We start from the raw sequence: 10845 nt of genomic DNA, 5'->3' as shown, positions 1-10845 counted from the left end.
TGCTAAGAAATATTGCTTTGTAAAAGTGTGTTCTTCTAGTTTCCAAGAAAATAATGATGAAGATCTAAAAGTTATTGATGTATCCCCTATTAAATCTTTGTTTTGCAATATGAACCTTAATAATGATGCGACTGGAGATGAGTCAACTTTAGTTAAAAGGCGTCCCAATGATTCGGAGTTCGTAGATATTGATGCTAAATTTGGTAAAAGTGGGTTGGAGAGGTCAAGACTTTAAATAGCATTGAACCCGCTATCTTGGATTTCAAGAAATTTAATTATGATAATTGTTCTTTAGAAAATTGTATTTCCTTGTTGCAATCCGTTTTGAATTCTCATCATGCTTATAGTCAAAATAAAGCTTTTACCAAACATATTGTTGATGCCTTGATGCAATCTTATGATGAAAAACTTAATTTGGAAGTTTCTGTACCTAGAAAACTTTAAGATGAGTGAGAACCTACTATAAAGATTAAAATTAAAGATATGAGTGTTATGCTTTATGTGATTTGGGTGCTAGTGTTTCCACGATTCCGAAAACTTTATGTGATATTCTAGGTTTACATGATTTTCATGATTGCTCTTTAAATTTGCACCTTGCGGATTCCACCATTAAGAAACCTATGAGAAGGATCAATAATGTTCTTATTGTTGCAAATAGGAATTATGTGCCCGTAGATTTTATCGTTCTTGATATAGATTGCAATCTTTCTTGTCCTACTATTTTTGGTAGACCTTTCTTTAGAACGATTGGTGGAATTATTGATATGAAGGAAGGGAATATTAGATTACAATTTCCATTAAAGAAAGGCATGTAACACTTTCCAAGAAAGAAAGTTAAATTACCTTATGAATCTATCATGCGAGCTACTTATGAATTGAGTGCCAAAGATGACACTACTTAGATCTATCCTCGCTTTTATGCCTAGCTTGGGGCATTAAACAATAGCCGTAGTTGGAGGGCAATCCAATTTTATTTTTGCTTTTTGTTTTTGCTTCTGTTTAGTAATAAATATTTCATCTACCTTCTGTTTAGATGTGTTTTTATGTTTTAACTAGCAAAGTGGCCCGCTCGATGCCCGGGCTAGAACTTTAGGAGGTTCAATAATGAGACTTCATTTGTGTAAAGAAAAATTGAGACCAAATGTGATGACACTTCGAAATATTACTTTTGCAAAAATAGTTTTGTCTTACTTCTGTGATGTGTTTAGTGCTATGAACTTCTTACATTAAAAGTATTACATCACAAAGTAATGGATAAACAATTAAGTTTAGGAGTCGACAAATAGGAACTTGGTAGACCCTGGCCACCTTGTATTATGTAGCATTCTCTTGCTTTCCAAATCATCTTACTTGGGCGGGCATAATATTTGAAGGATCCATCATATCTTAATGTTCATAAATCTATATTAACGATATTTATAATCTCTAAAATCCATTTGGATAGCCAATTAGAATAAACTATTGAATAAAATATGAACATGTATCTTGTACTTATAAGGGCTATGGAGTATGCAGAACAAATAGTTGACTTCTTTCCATAGTCAGTGCTTGTACTTCGGCTAATTGCCTTGTTTGTAAATAGCACCTTTTGCTATGTACGTTTACCTTACATTAATGTCCTACGTGTAACTAACTATAAAAAAAATCCTAAGTTTACCAGAACATCATTCTCCTTCCCTTTCATTATGTAGTATCGTAACAGAACAAAACTTTCTTTTACAATAGATCTCCAAGATCACGGTTTTGATCTAATGGTAGAAACATACATACCAATCGCTGAGAAATTGAGGGTTTGCGTTATGTTGACGAAGTATGATGGTGAGTCTGTTGAAGTGCTTCGCCGGAAAATCCAGAAGCTCATTTCTCCACCATGTTGCTGCTTGCTTTCCAGCTGATTCGGCTGATCCATGGTGTTGCTTCATTATCATATCCATTGTCTTGTGATACCTTGGCGCTTCCTTCTGTAGTCCGACGTATTGGACCTATATGAGTATATTCCTGAATGCACTGATCAGGTGAGTGTGTTCTATGGCATTGATTTTGTACCCTAGCGTGTCAACCTGATGCCGCGGATAAGCCTACACCTATTAAATTACATCCTTGGAAATTTCTGAATTAAGGAGAACAATGTGTGACATTATGACAAATATGGCACTTAGCAATTTTGTATATTATAAAATCAATGATGAGTAAGATTGCAACAGAAGTAGTCATGGGTTAATGATTAAATAATGAATCTGGTCTCAAATAAAAACTATTGTCGTGCATAGGAGTCAGGGGTTAGGTATATGTGCGGAACATATATGCAGCATACGTGCTTGTTTAAACTGTCGTTTGTCTACTTTCATGTGGAACATATATGGCCTCGTTATTAGTGTTTACGTGTGATTGTGGTGGCATCGGGAAGAGGAGAAGCGATTGTGGAGGGATTAGCAGGTAACATATTTCTTATGGACATCCCTCTTGAATTTTGATTAATCACTCACGATGCTCCCGAATTCAACAGGGCAGTCATTTCTTGTGAACCCTCTCCTTTTCCTAACTGAAATCTGTAAGGCTGAAGTCACCTAAACAATGGGTCAGCCTGTACATGAACCATCACATCATAAATTTCTTGTACTGATATACTGTTTTATTTCAAAGAAAATACATCTACAAATATAGTTATTCCTAATTGGTATATTCTACTTCCAAACCACAAATCCTAAATTTCATATTGAGGCAATATGCTTTGAAAAATCATATGCAAACTACAAAGTAAGAAGAGCTAGAACATATCCCAACAAATCTGTAAAAAAAGAACACATCCCAACTACACCTACATGAACAACGTGAGATGGAGCATGTTGGTCGAGCTGTGACATTAAAACAATCACCGGTTAGGATTGTATTTAGGTAGCCTATGTTAGTGTAAATCACTACAGGATTCTCTTGCAATCAAATCCAGTCATGTGCATGTGTTTCTTGGGAGCGTTTTCCATCCGGCAAGATTCCATCAAGTCCTCGTGTACGTGGTACGTGTGCATCCAGCCAACATTAGGAATTAATCAACCCGCTTCCGTACGTTGCTCCAGTCCTCTTGTATGTACTGTCTGATCCATGGCAGGAAAAGCATAGGGCTGGGCAATCCATCATCCAGCTTCAGATCAAATAGTAGAATTAACAAAATAATCAATGAGAAACAACATGGGAGCCGGATCATACCTTTGAGCGATGGGAGATACATGCATATGTAAATTCTTTTTCATCTTACTAAGTGTAGCACACAAGACGTCAACAACAGAGAGGAGGCATCAGGGGAGAGTAGCTACATATATATGGGTTGAAGTTTAGTACATATGATCAGCCCATGGAGAGGCTTCGTCCATCTCGCCAGCGACTCCATCGCCCGAATTGGCCGCTGCCATGGAGATGATAGAGGGGTTATGCGGGCGTGCTGTTTGTACTTTTTACCCGCTAGGCTGTTTCTTGTTAGATCCGATTTGTGGGCATTTTCTTTGGTTAATTTGTTTTGGCCTGGATTGGGTCACGTGAGGTTTGTGGACTCTTTTTTTCATAGAAGGCGTGTGGACTTTTTTTTTAGAATTCATTGCATTCAAATCACAAAACATTACAAAATACTTGACCCTTACAAGCACACTGAAACGCAAACACAAAGGACCATGAACACCAAGAGTACCCTAAGACAACCATAACACAAGAAGATCTCCGGAGCTCTATGTTATCATCCCTGAATCTTGAGAGAAGACCCCTGCAGCAGAAAGATCTGCAACCAGGCGCAAGCAGGTCATCCTCTTCGACCACAGAACAATTGCGACCACGCTGCTTCCTTCTTTCTTGACACCAGCGCTGAGAGGGCATGGACATCAATCCAACACACCTGCAACAGTCGTCGCCATCTTTGGCTTTGAGTACCGCGAAAAATGTCACTTCCAAAAGGAAGAGAACTCCAGTCATCCGACCGGTCCAGCACCGCGGCCGGGCCATCCGCCCGGGCAAAGTAGAATCTCCCTCCAGCATCAGCGCAGAGGAAGGAGAAGAACATCAGCAGCAAATCATACCGACAAGGAAGAAGAAGGGTCTTCGTTTCCCTGCATCCAACGCCCATCTGAGGACCCAAACGGCCAGTGCCGATGGACCTCCAGTCACCATAGCCCGCGACCTCGACGAGATCCGGGGATCCCCCACCCCGCTGGCTCCTAGATGAAGGCAAAAGCCTCGCCTGGCCGCGAACGGAGCCCGGATAGACTTATTCCGACGCGACACCACTGCACCGGCCTCGGCAGCGTCACCCTCAACCCTAACCCTACCACACACGCACCTAGCGGACAGACCCGAGGTTCCCCCTCCCTCCTGCCGCTGGAGCGGCCGACGGAGAGAGAGGGAACCGGCGGCGCCACTGGCGGCGCGCAAGGGAACCGGCCTCTCGACTCCTTTGATCGCCCGTGCGATCCTAATTTCCCGGGAGCAAAACCGTGTGGACTCCTTTTAATGTGAGGAGACGTATGGACTCTAGTTTATGGACACTTTTTTTAATGTTGGGAGGTGTATTTTGTTAAAAAAAATCGCAGGGAATTGTTTACGAACATCCGTCGGCCAATATTGGAAGTTATTTTCTGGTGCCAAGAGATTAATGGACAGATGTTTCTAATTATTCTGGGATTTTCTAGGATTTAGGACATATGATCAGCCAATGGAGAGGCTTCATCAATCTCGCCAGCGACTCCATCGCCCGAATTGGCCGCCGCCATGGAGATGATAGAGGGGTTATGCGGGCGTGCCGTTTTTACTTTTTACCCTAGGTGCTAGGCTATTTTTTGTTAGATCCGATTTGTGGGCATTTTCTTTGGTTAATTTGTTTTGGCCTGGATTGGGTCACGTGACGTGAGGTTTGTGGACTCTTTTTTTCATAGAAGCCATGTGGACTCCTTTTAGCGTGAGGAGGTGTATGGACTCTGGTTTGTGGACTCTTTTCTAACGTGAGGAGGTGTATTTTCTTAAAAAAATCGCAGGGAATTGTTTACGAACATCCGTCGGCTAATATTGGAAGTTTTTTCCCGTGCTATCAGATTAACGGACAGATGTTTCTAATTATTCTGGGATTTTCTAGGGTATTTATCTTTTTTCTGGTAGCTCGTAAAGCATTTTTATATAATAATAATAATAATAATAATAATAATAATAATAATAGATGTTTAATTTGACACAAGTATAATTAAGGATTGTGGTCAATCATACAACATCCAATTACTTCCTAAATAAGACCCTTTTTGGTACAAAGGAAGTATGAAAAAATGTCTTATATTTTGATACATAGGGAGTATTAGAGAATGTAAAGCATGTCGGAGCACCTCGAATCACAGAAGCGTTATAGCTGCATTCTAGATATTTGATTAAGCAGAAAAGGCACACATCTCGCTAATACATGAAGCTATTCTTTTGCATCCTAATAGATCCATATCCTTATACATAATGAATTTATTTATTGATCCTTGAAGCAGAAACAAAGAAAGAGAAAATCTACCTAAATGAGCATCAGTAGAAAGCAGAGTTGATTTTCCGATAGCGTACAAAAACAAACAAATAATTGAAATGATTTCCTGACCTTACTCAGTATCGCCTCAAATCAAAATAAATTTACTTGTGCTAAAAGATTAACAAAATGAAGGGCACACATCAATGCCTTCTATTAAATATATAATCGGTATATGATCTAAGATAAACTACATAACAAACGAATATTGCACTAAGCAAAATTAACCATTTAAATAAGTATTGAAATTTCTGAAATAAAGAATTTTATATGATTATATACATTTCTACTTACATACACCATAAGGTTGGAGTTATTCTATGGCTCTCAGTACATATTATAATTGCCAAGTAATTGACTATATGTAGATCAAAACACCATGTGATCTAAAATGAATCATACATATGCAATTATTGAATTATCAGGACACCGAGGTCTAACAAGTTATGTTAGGTGAACCAACCTCGTGTTTCATAGGATCATGAAGGCGATGCTATTGAGGAGCTCGGCTAGAAAATCTCCAGGCTCGTGTGCATTGTTCTAATAAGAACCTGTGCTATTCTAGCCACATATCTTAAATTTTAATAAACTGTTTTTTTCTGATGATTCTGTTAACATACATGAAAGAGAGTAGATGCGTATCTTATGCTATTAATGATCAAGTTTCTAAATAGATTTCGTTAAAATTTAAGTTGGGGTTCGGCCCATTGGCAGCACATATACGCAACAACATATCAAATAGATTAAAATAATCGCGCGTGTGTGTATGTGTGTGTGTGTTTGGCAAAAGGCTTAGTACGTGCGTGAAGGCTTAATTAAGTTTGCATTTGTAATTATATTTTGTAGAAAAAAAAATTCTCCTACTCATTACTAAATTAAAGATACGTGTGTGGGCAACATACATCAGCAATACACCCCTTACAAAATATACTATGAAGCCTTGCTTCTAATAAACATATTAATTTTCCGGCCAGTGCGTCTTAATGCAAAAAGAAGTAAACTAATCATGTGAGTATTATGTCCTATCCAAGTATAGATGTATACAAAGTAATCCAACCTGCGTAGTACTATATACGTAGATGAAACCTGTTAGCCATTACCTTTGGCCTTTGCATGCATCAGGAGCGGGAGGCACGGGATCTAGCTAGCACGGCACATACATGCATACATATGGAGGCGCTCATGAATGGAACTGTAGCCACCTAGTAAATTTTTTATATCATAAGAATCATAGTATAAGTCACGTACAAATCGAACGGGCAAAACTGAAAAGACAGCAAATCGCTAGTCTTTGCACAAAGGAACAACAACCAAGAAGTAAAATTACAATCAAGACCGAAGAAACCTCTGAACTTGACACCAACGCCCATCACCAGCCTCTGGAACCACCATAGCAGCCACCAAAGGAAAAAATGACGAATCACCTTCACACCCGAGCTCGAAGCGGCTCCATCGCTGACATGCAGCTTTGCGGACCTTCAAGGTGGCTCACCAAAAGCGAAACCATTACCGTTGAACGAATCAGACCGGGGCAACACCCCGGACACGCCATCGAACTCTAGATCTGGCACCCTCAGACGACTAAGACGCCGGAGGATAAAACCACGCCTGCCATCCACCAACCACGAACCCAGCACACGATCCACCATCTTGCGGATGCTGTCGATGCAGACCACAATCTGCATCCGCTCCTGGACTACCTCCCAAGCTCCACGCCGGTGATGGAGCAAACGCCGTCGCAACGGCGGAGCCCGAGGACACAGGTCCACCACGAGGATGTTGCCGCCGCTACACCATCCTTGCTTGAACAGACTGATTTCCAAATCCATCCCCAACCATAGGACCGATCGCCTCGTCAGAGTAGGGTCTGAAATTTTTTTATTCAGCGCCACCATCGCCGCCGCCGAAGCAAAGACAATGAACAACCTAAAAATCTAAACTACTAGAGTAAAAAATAATCCACACGCGTGGATCTGACGACCCCCCTCAGACCGACGACCGAGGCCGATGGCGGAGGGGAGCCGCCGGAGGGCGGCGGCGTGGGAAACTCCTGGCGGCAAGGGCGCCTTTTCTTTCATCAAGCAGAAGAAAGAAAAGCTCAAGCGGCATTTGGCGACTAAAGTCAGCAGCGAAGCCAGCTAGTACTTGATTACTTTTTTTTGAGGGAAGTACTTGGTTACTTGCCCTGGGTTCAAACGATCTGCATGTCGATCTGCTGCTTGCTAAGATTAGGGCAGGCCCAACGCTTCTCCAATCTTACTCTTTCACGACCAGCGAATTAATCAGGGCTCGAGGAAGCAGGACGTACCTAATTGGATTCATCAACGATGTATCACCGCCGACACCCAACCATGCATCTTCCACTTGACGATTAAGCGAATGCGGCGGCGACAACTTTTTTAGGCGTTTTCCTCTGCTTTTAGGGTGAGAAGTCTAGGGCTTCCTTTTTTTTTTCCTTTCCATCATGGGAGGGCGTGAGCATGCTATTTCACCTCCGAGGTAAGATACGTGCGCATAGGTGGAGCTCTTTTTTTATGTGGCCAAGATAACTTATCAAGGTCATTGGTGGGTAACATTTTTGATCTAGGACAACGCTAACGCCCACATGTGTGGTGGAAGCCAAATCCGCCCACACGTCCTATAACATACAGACTATACCATGTTACCACATGCATGCATGTGGAAATCTTTTTGGATTTTCAGTTTTTAAAATGTTTTATCTCTTAAATGAAAAATCCGATTGAAGATCCGTTTCCACCATTAAATCCCTCACGACGAGATCTTCGAAACTAGATCTCATATCAATATATTTCGATGAAATTTTTTTGGGTTAAAAGTTGCCATGTCTATTGCACATGAATTGCCGTGATGTTTACATTAAAGTTGCCATGTTATGTTTCAGATATTTTCTTCTATATTAAAAAGTAAATTTTGACATATTATAAAACGAAGAATTAAGAAACTAGACTTGCCATGCACCATAAAATAAAATTGCCATGATACATGCACTTAAAATTGCCATGGTTCATGCAAAAAAATATTTCCATGGTCAAAATACTGGAATTGCCATCATCAAAAACTAAAATTGCCATGATCTACAAACTAAACTTGCCACATGGCAACTTTTGTTTAAGCACCATGGCAACTACAGTGTAAACATCATGGCAACTTTTGGGCAAAATTTTTTTTCGTCGAAACATATCAACATGGGGTTTAATTTTGAAGATCTCATCGAGACGGATTTAATGGTGAAAACGGATTTTTAATTCGCTTTTTATTTAGGAGATAAAATATTTTTAAACCGAAAACCAAAAGATTTCTGCTGATGTCTTTTGTTCATACGTGGCAAAATAAGTGGTGATGGAGGCGTGTGCGCGATGTGCAAACGCCCACACGTGTGGGCGTTAGTTTCTCCGTTGATCTATTAATCCATTGGTTGTGCTTGCCTAATGGGTGTAAATTGATGGCTAGATGTTTCTAATTATTATAAGATTTTCTAGGCTAATTCTCTTTTTTCTGGTTACCCCATAAAGCACTTTTTATATATAAATAGATTAGTGTTTGTGCCAAGTAGAACCTATAGGATAACCTATGGTGATAGTTAATTTGAGTCTGCTGAAAAATTAGAAACTTTGCGCGCACGAAAATAATTTTAGTAATTCACAAAAATGTGCTTTTGTGTTGATTCTTTTTTATGTACATCAATAGACAAATTTCCCAGGACTTCCTATTTTGGTAGAATTTTTAGAGTTCCAAAAGTATTCGAGAGTTACAGATTGCTACAGACTATTCTGTTTTTCGTGTGTTGTTTGCTTATTTTGATGCATCTATGGCTATTATGAAGGGGTATGAACCATAGAGAAGTTGGAATACAGTAGGTTTAACACCAATATAAATAAGGAATGAGTTCATTACAGTACCTTATGTGGTGGTTTTTCTTTCTTGCACTAACGGAGCTTATGAGATTTCCTGTTGAGTTTTGTGTTGTGAAGTTTTTAAGTTTTGGGTAAAGATTTGATGGATTATGGAATAAGAAGTGGCAAGAGGCTAAGCTTGGGGATGCCCATGGCACCCCAAGATATTCAAGGATAACTAAAAGCCTAAGCCTGGGGATGCCCCGGAAGGCATCCCCTCTTTCGTCTTCGTATATCGGTAACTTTACTTGGAGCTATATTTTTATTCACCACATGATATGTGTTTTGCTTGGAGCGTCTTGTATGATATTAGTCTTTTATTTTTAGTTTACCACAATCATCCTTGCTGTACACACCTTTTGGGAGAAGCACACTTGATTAGAATTTATTAGAATACTCTATGTGCTTCACTTATATCTTTTGAGGTAGATAGTTTTGTTCTAGTGCTTCACTTATATCTTTTAGAGCACGACGGTGGCTTAATTTTGTAGAAATTGTTGATCTCTCATGCTCCACTTATATTATTTTGAGAGTCTCTTAGAACAGCATGGTATTTGCTATGGTTATAAAATTGGTTCTAGAATGATGGGCATCCAAGTTGGGTATAATAAAAACTATCATAGAAAGTGAACTGGATGGTTTGATCAATTTGATGCTTGATAATTGTTTTGAGTTATTAGAGGTGGTAATGTTAGAGTCATGCTAGTTGGGTGATTATGAATTTAAATAATACTTGTTATAAAGTTTGTGATTCCCGTAGCATGCACGTATGGTGAACCACTTTGTGATGAAGTTGGAGCGGAATTTTATTTATTGATTGTCTTCCTTATGAGTGGCGGTCGGGGATGAGCGATGGTCTTTTCCTACCAATCTACCCCCCTAGGAGCATGCGCGTAGTACTTTGTTTTTAAAGGCTTGTAGATTTTTGCAAAAAGTATATGAATTCTTTATGACTAATGTTGAGTCCATGGATTATACGCAGTCTCACCCTTTCACCATTGCTAGCCTCTATTGTGCCGCGCAACTTTTGCCGGTACCATACACTCACCATATACCTTCCTCAAAACAGCCACCATACCTACCTATTATGGCATTTCCACCGTTCCGTTTTTATGACACGCATCATCATTGTCATATTGCTCTTTGCATGATCATGTAGTTGACATCGTATTTGTGGCAAGGACATCTTCATAATTTTCATACATGTCACTCTTGATTCATTGCATATCCCGGTACACCACCGGGGGCATTCATATAGAGTCATATCTTGTTCTAAGTATTGAGTTGTAAGTAAATAAAAGTGTGATGATCTTCATTATTAGAGCATTGTCCCAGTGAGGAAAGGATGATGGAGACTATGATTCCCCCACAAGTCGGGATGAGACTTCGGACTTTATA

The sequence above is a fragment of the Triticum dicoccoides genome, chromosome 3B (assembly GCF_002162155.2).
Source record: "Triticum dicoccoides isolate Atlit2015 ecotype Zavitan chromosome 3B, WEW_v2.0, whole genome shotgun sequence".
Taxonomy (NCBI): Eukaryota; Viridiplantae; Streptophyta; class Magnoliopsida; order Poales; family Poaceae; genus Triticum; species Triticum dicoccoides.
The sequence above is the reverse complement of the archived record's forward strand: the minus strand, read 5'-3'. Positions refer to the sequence as shown.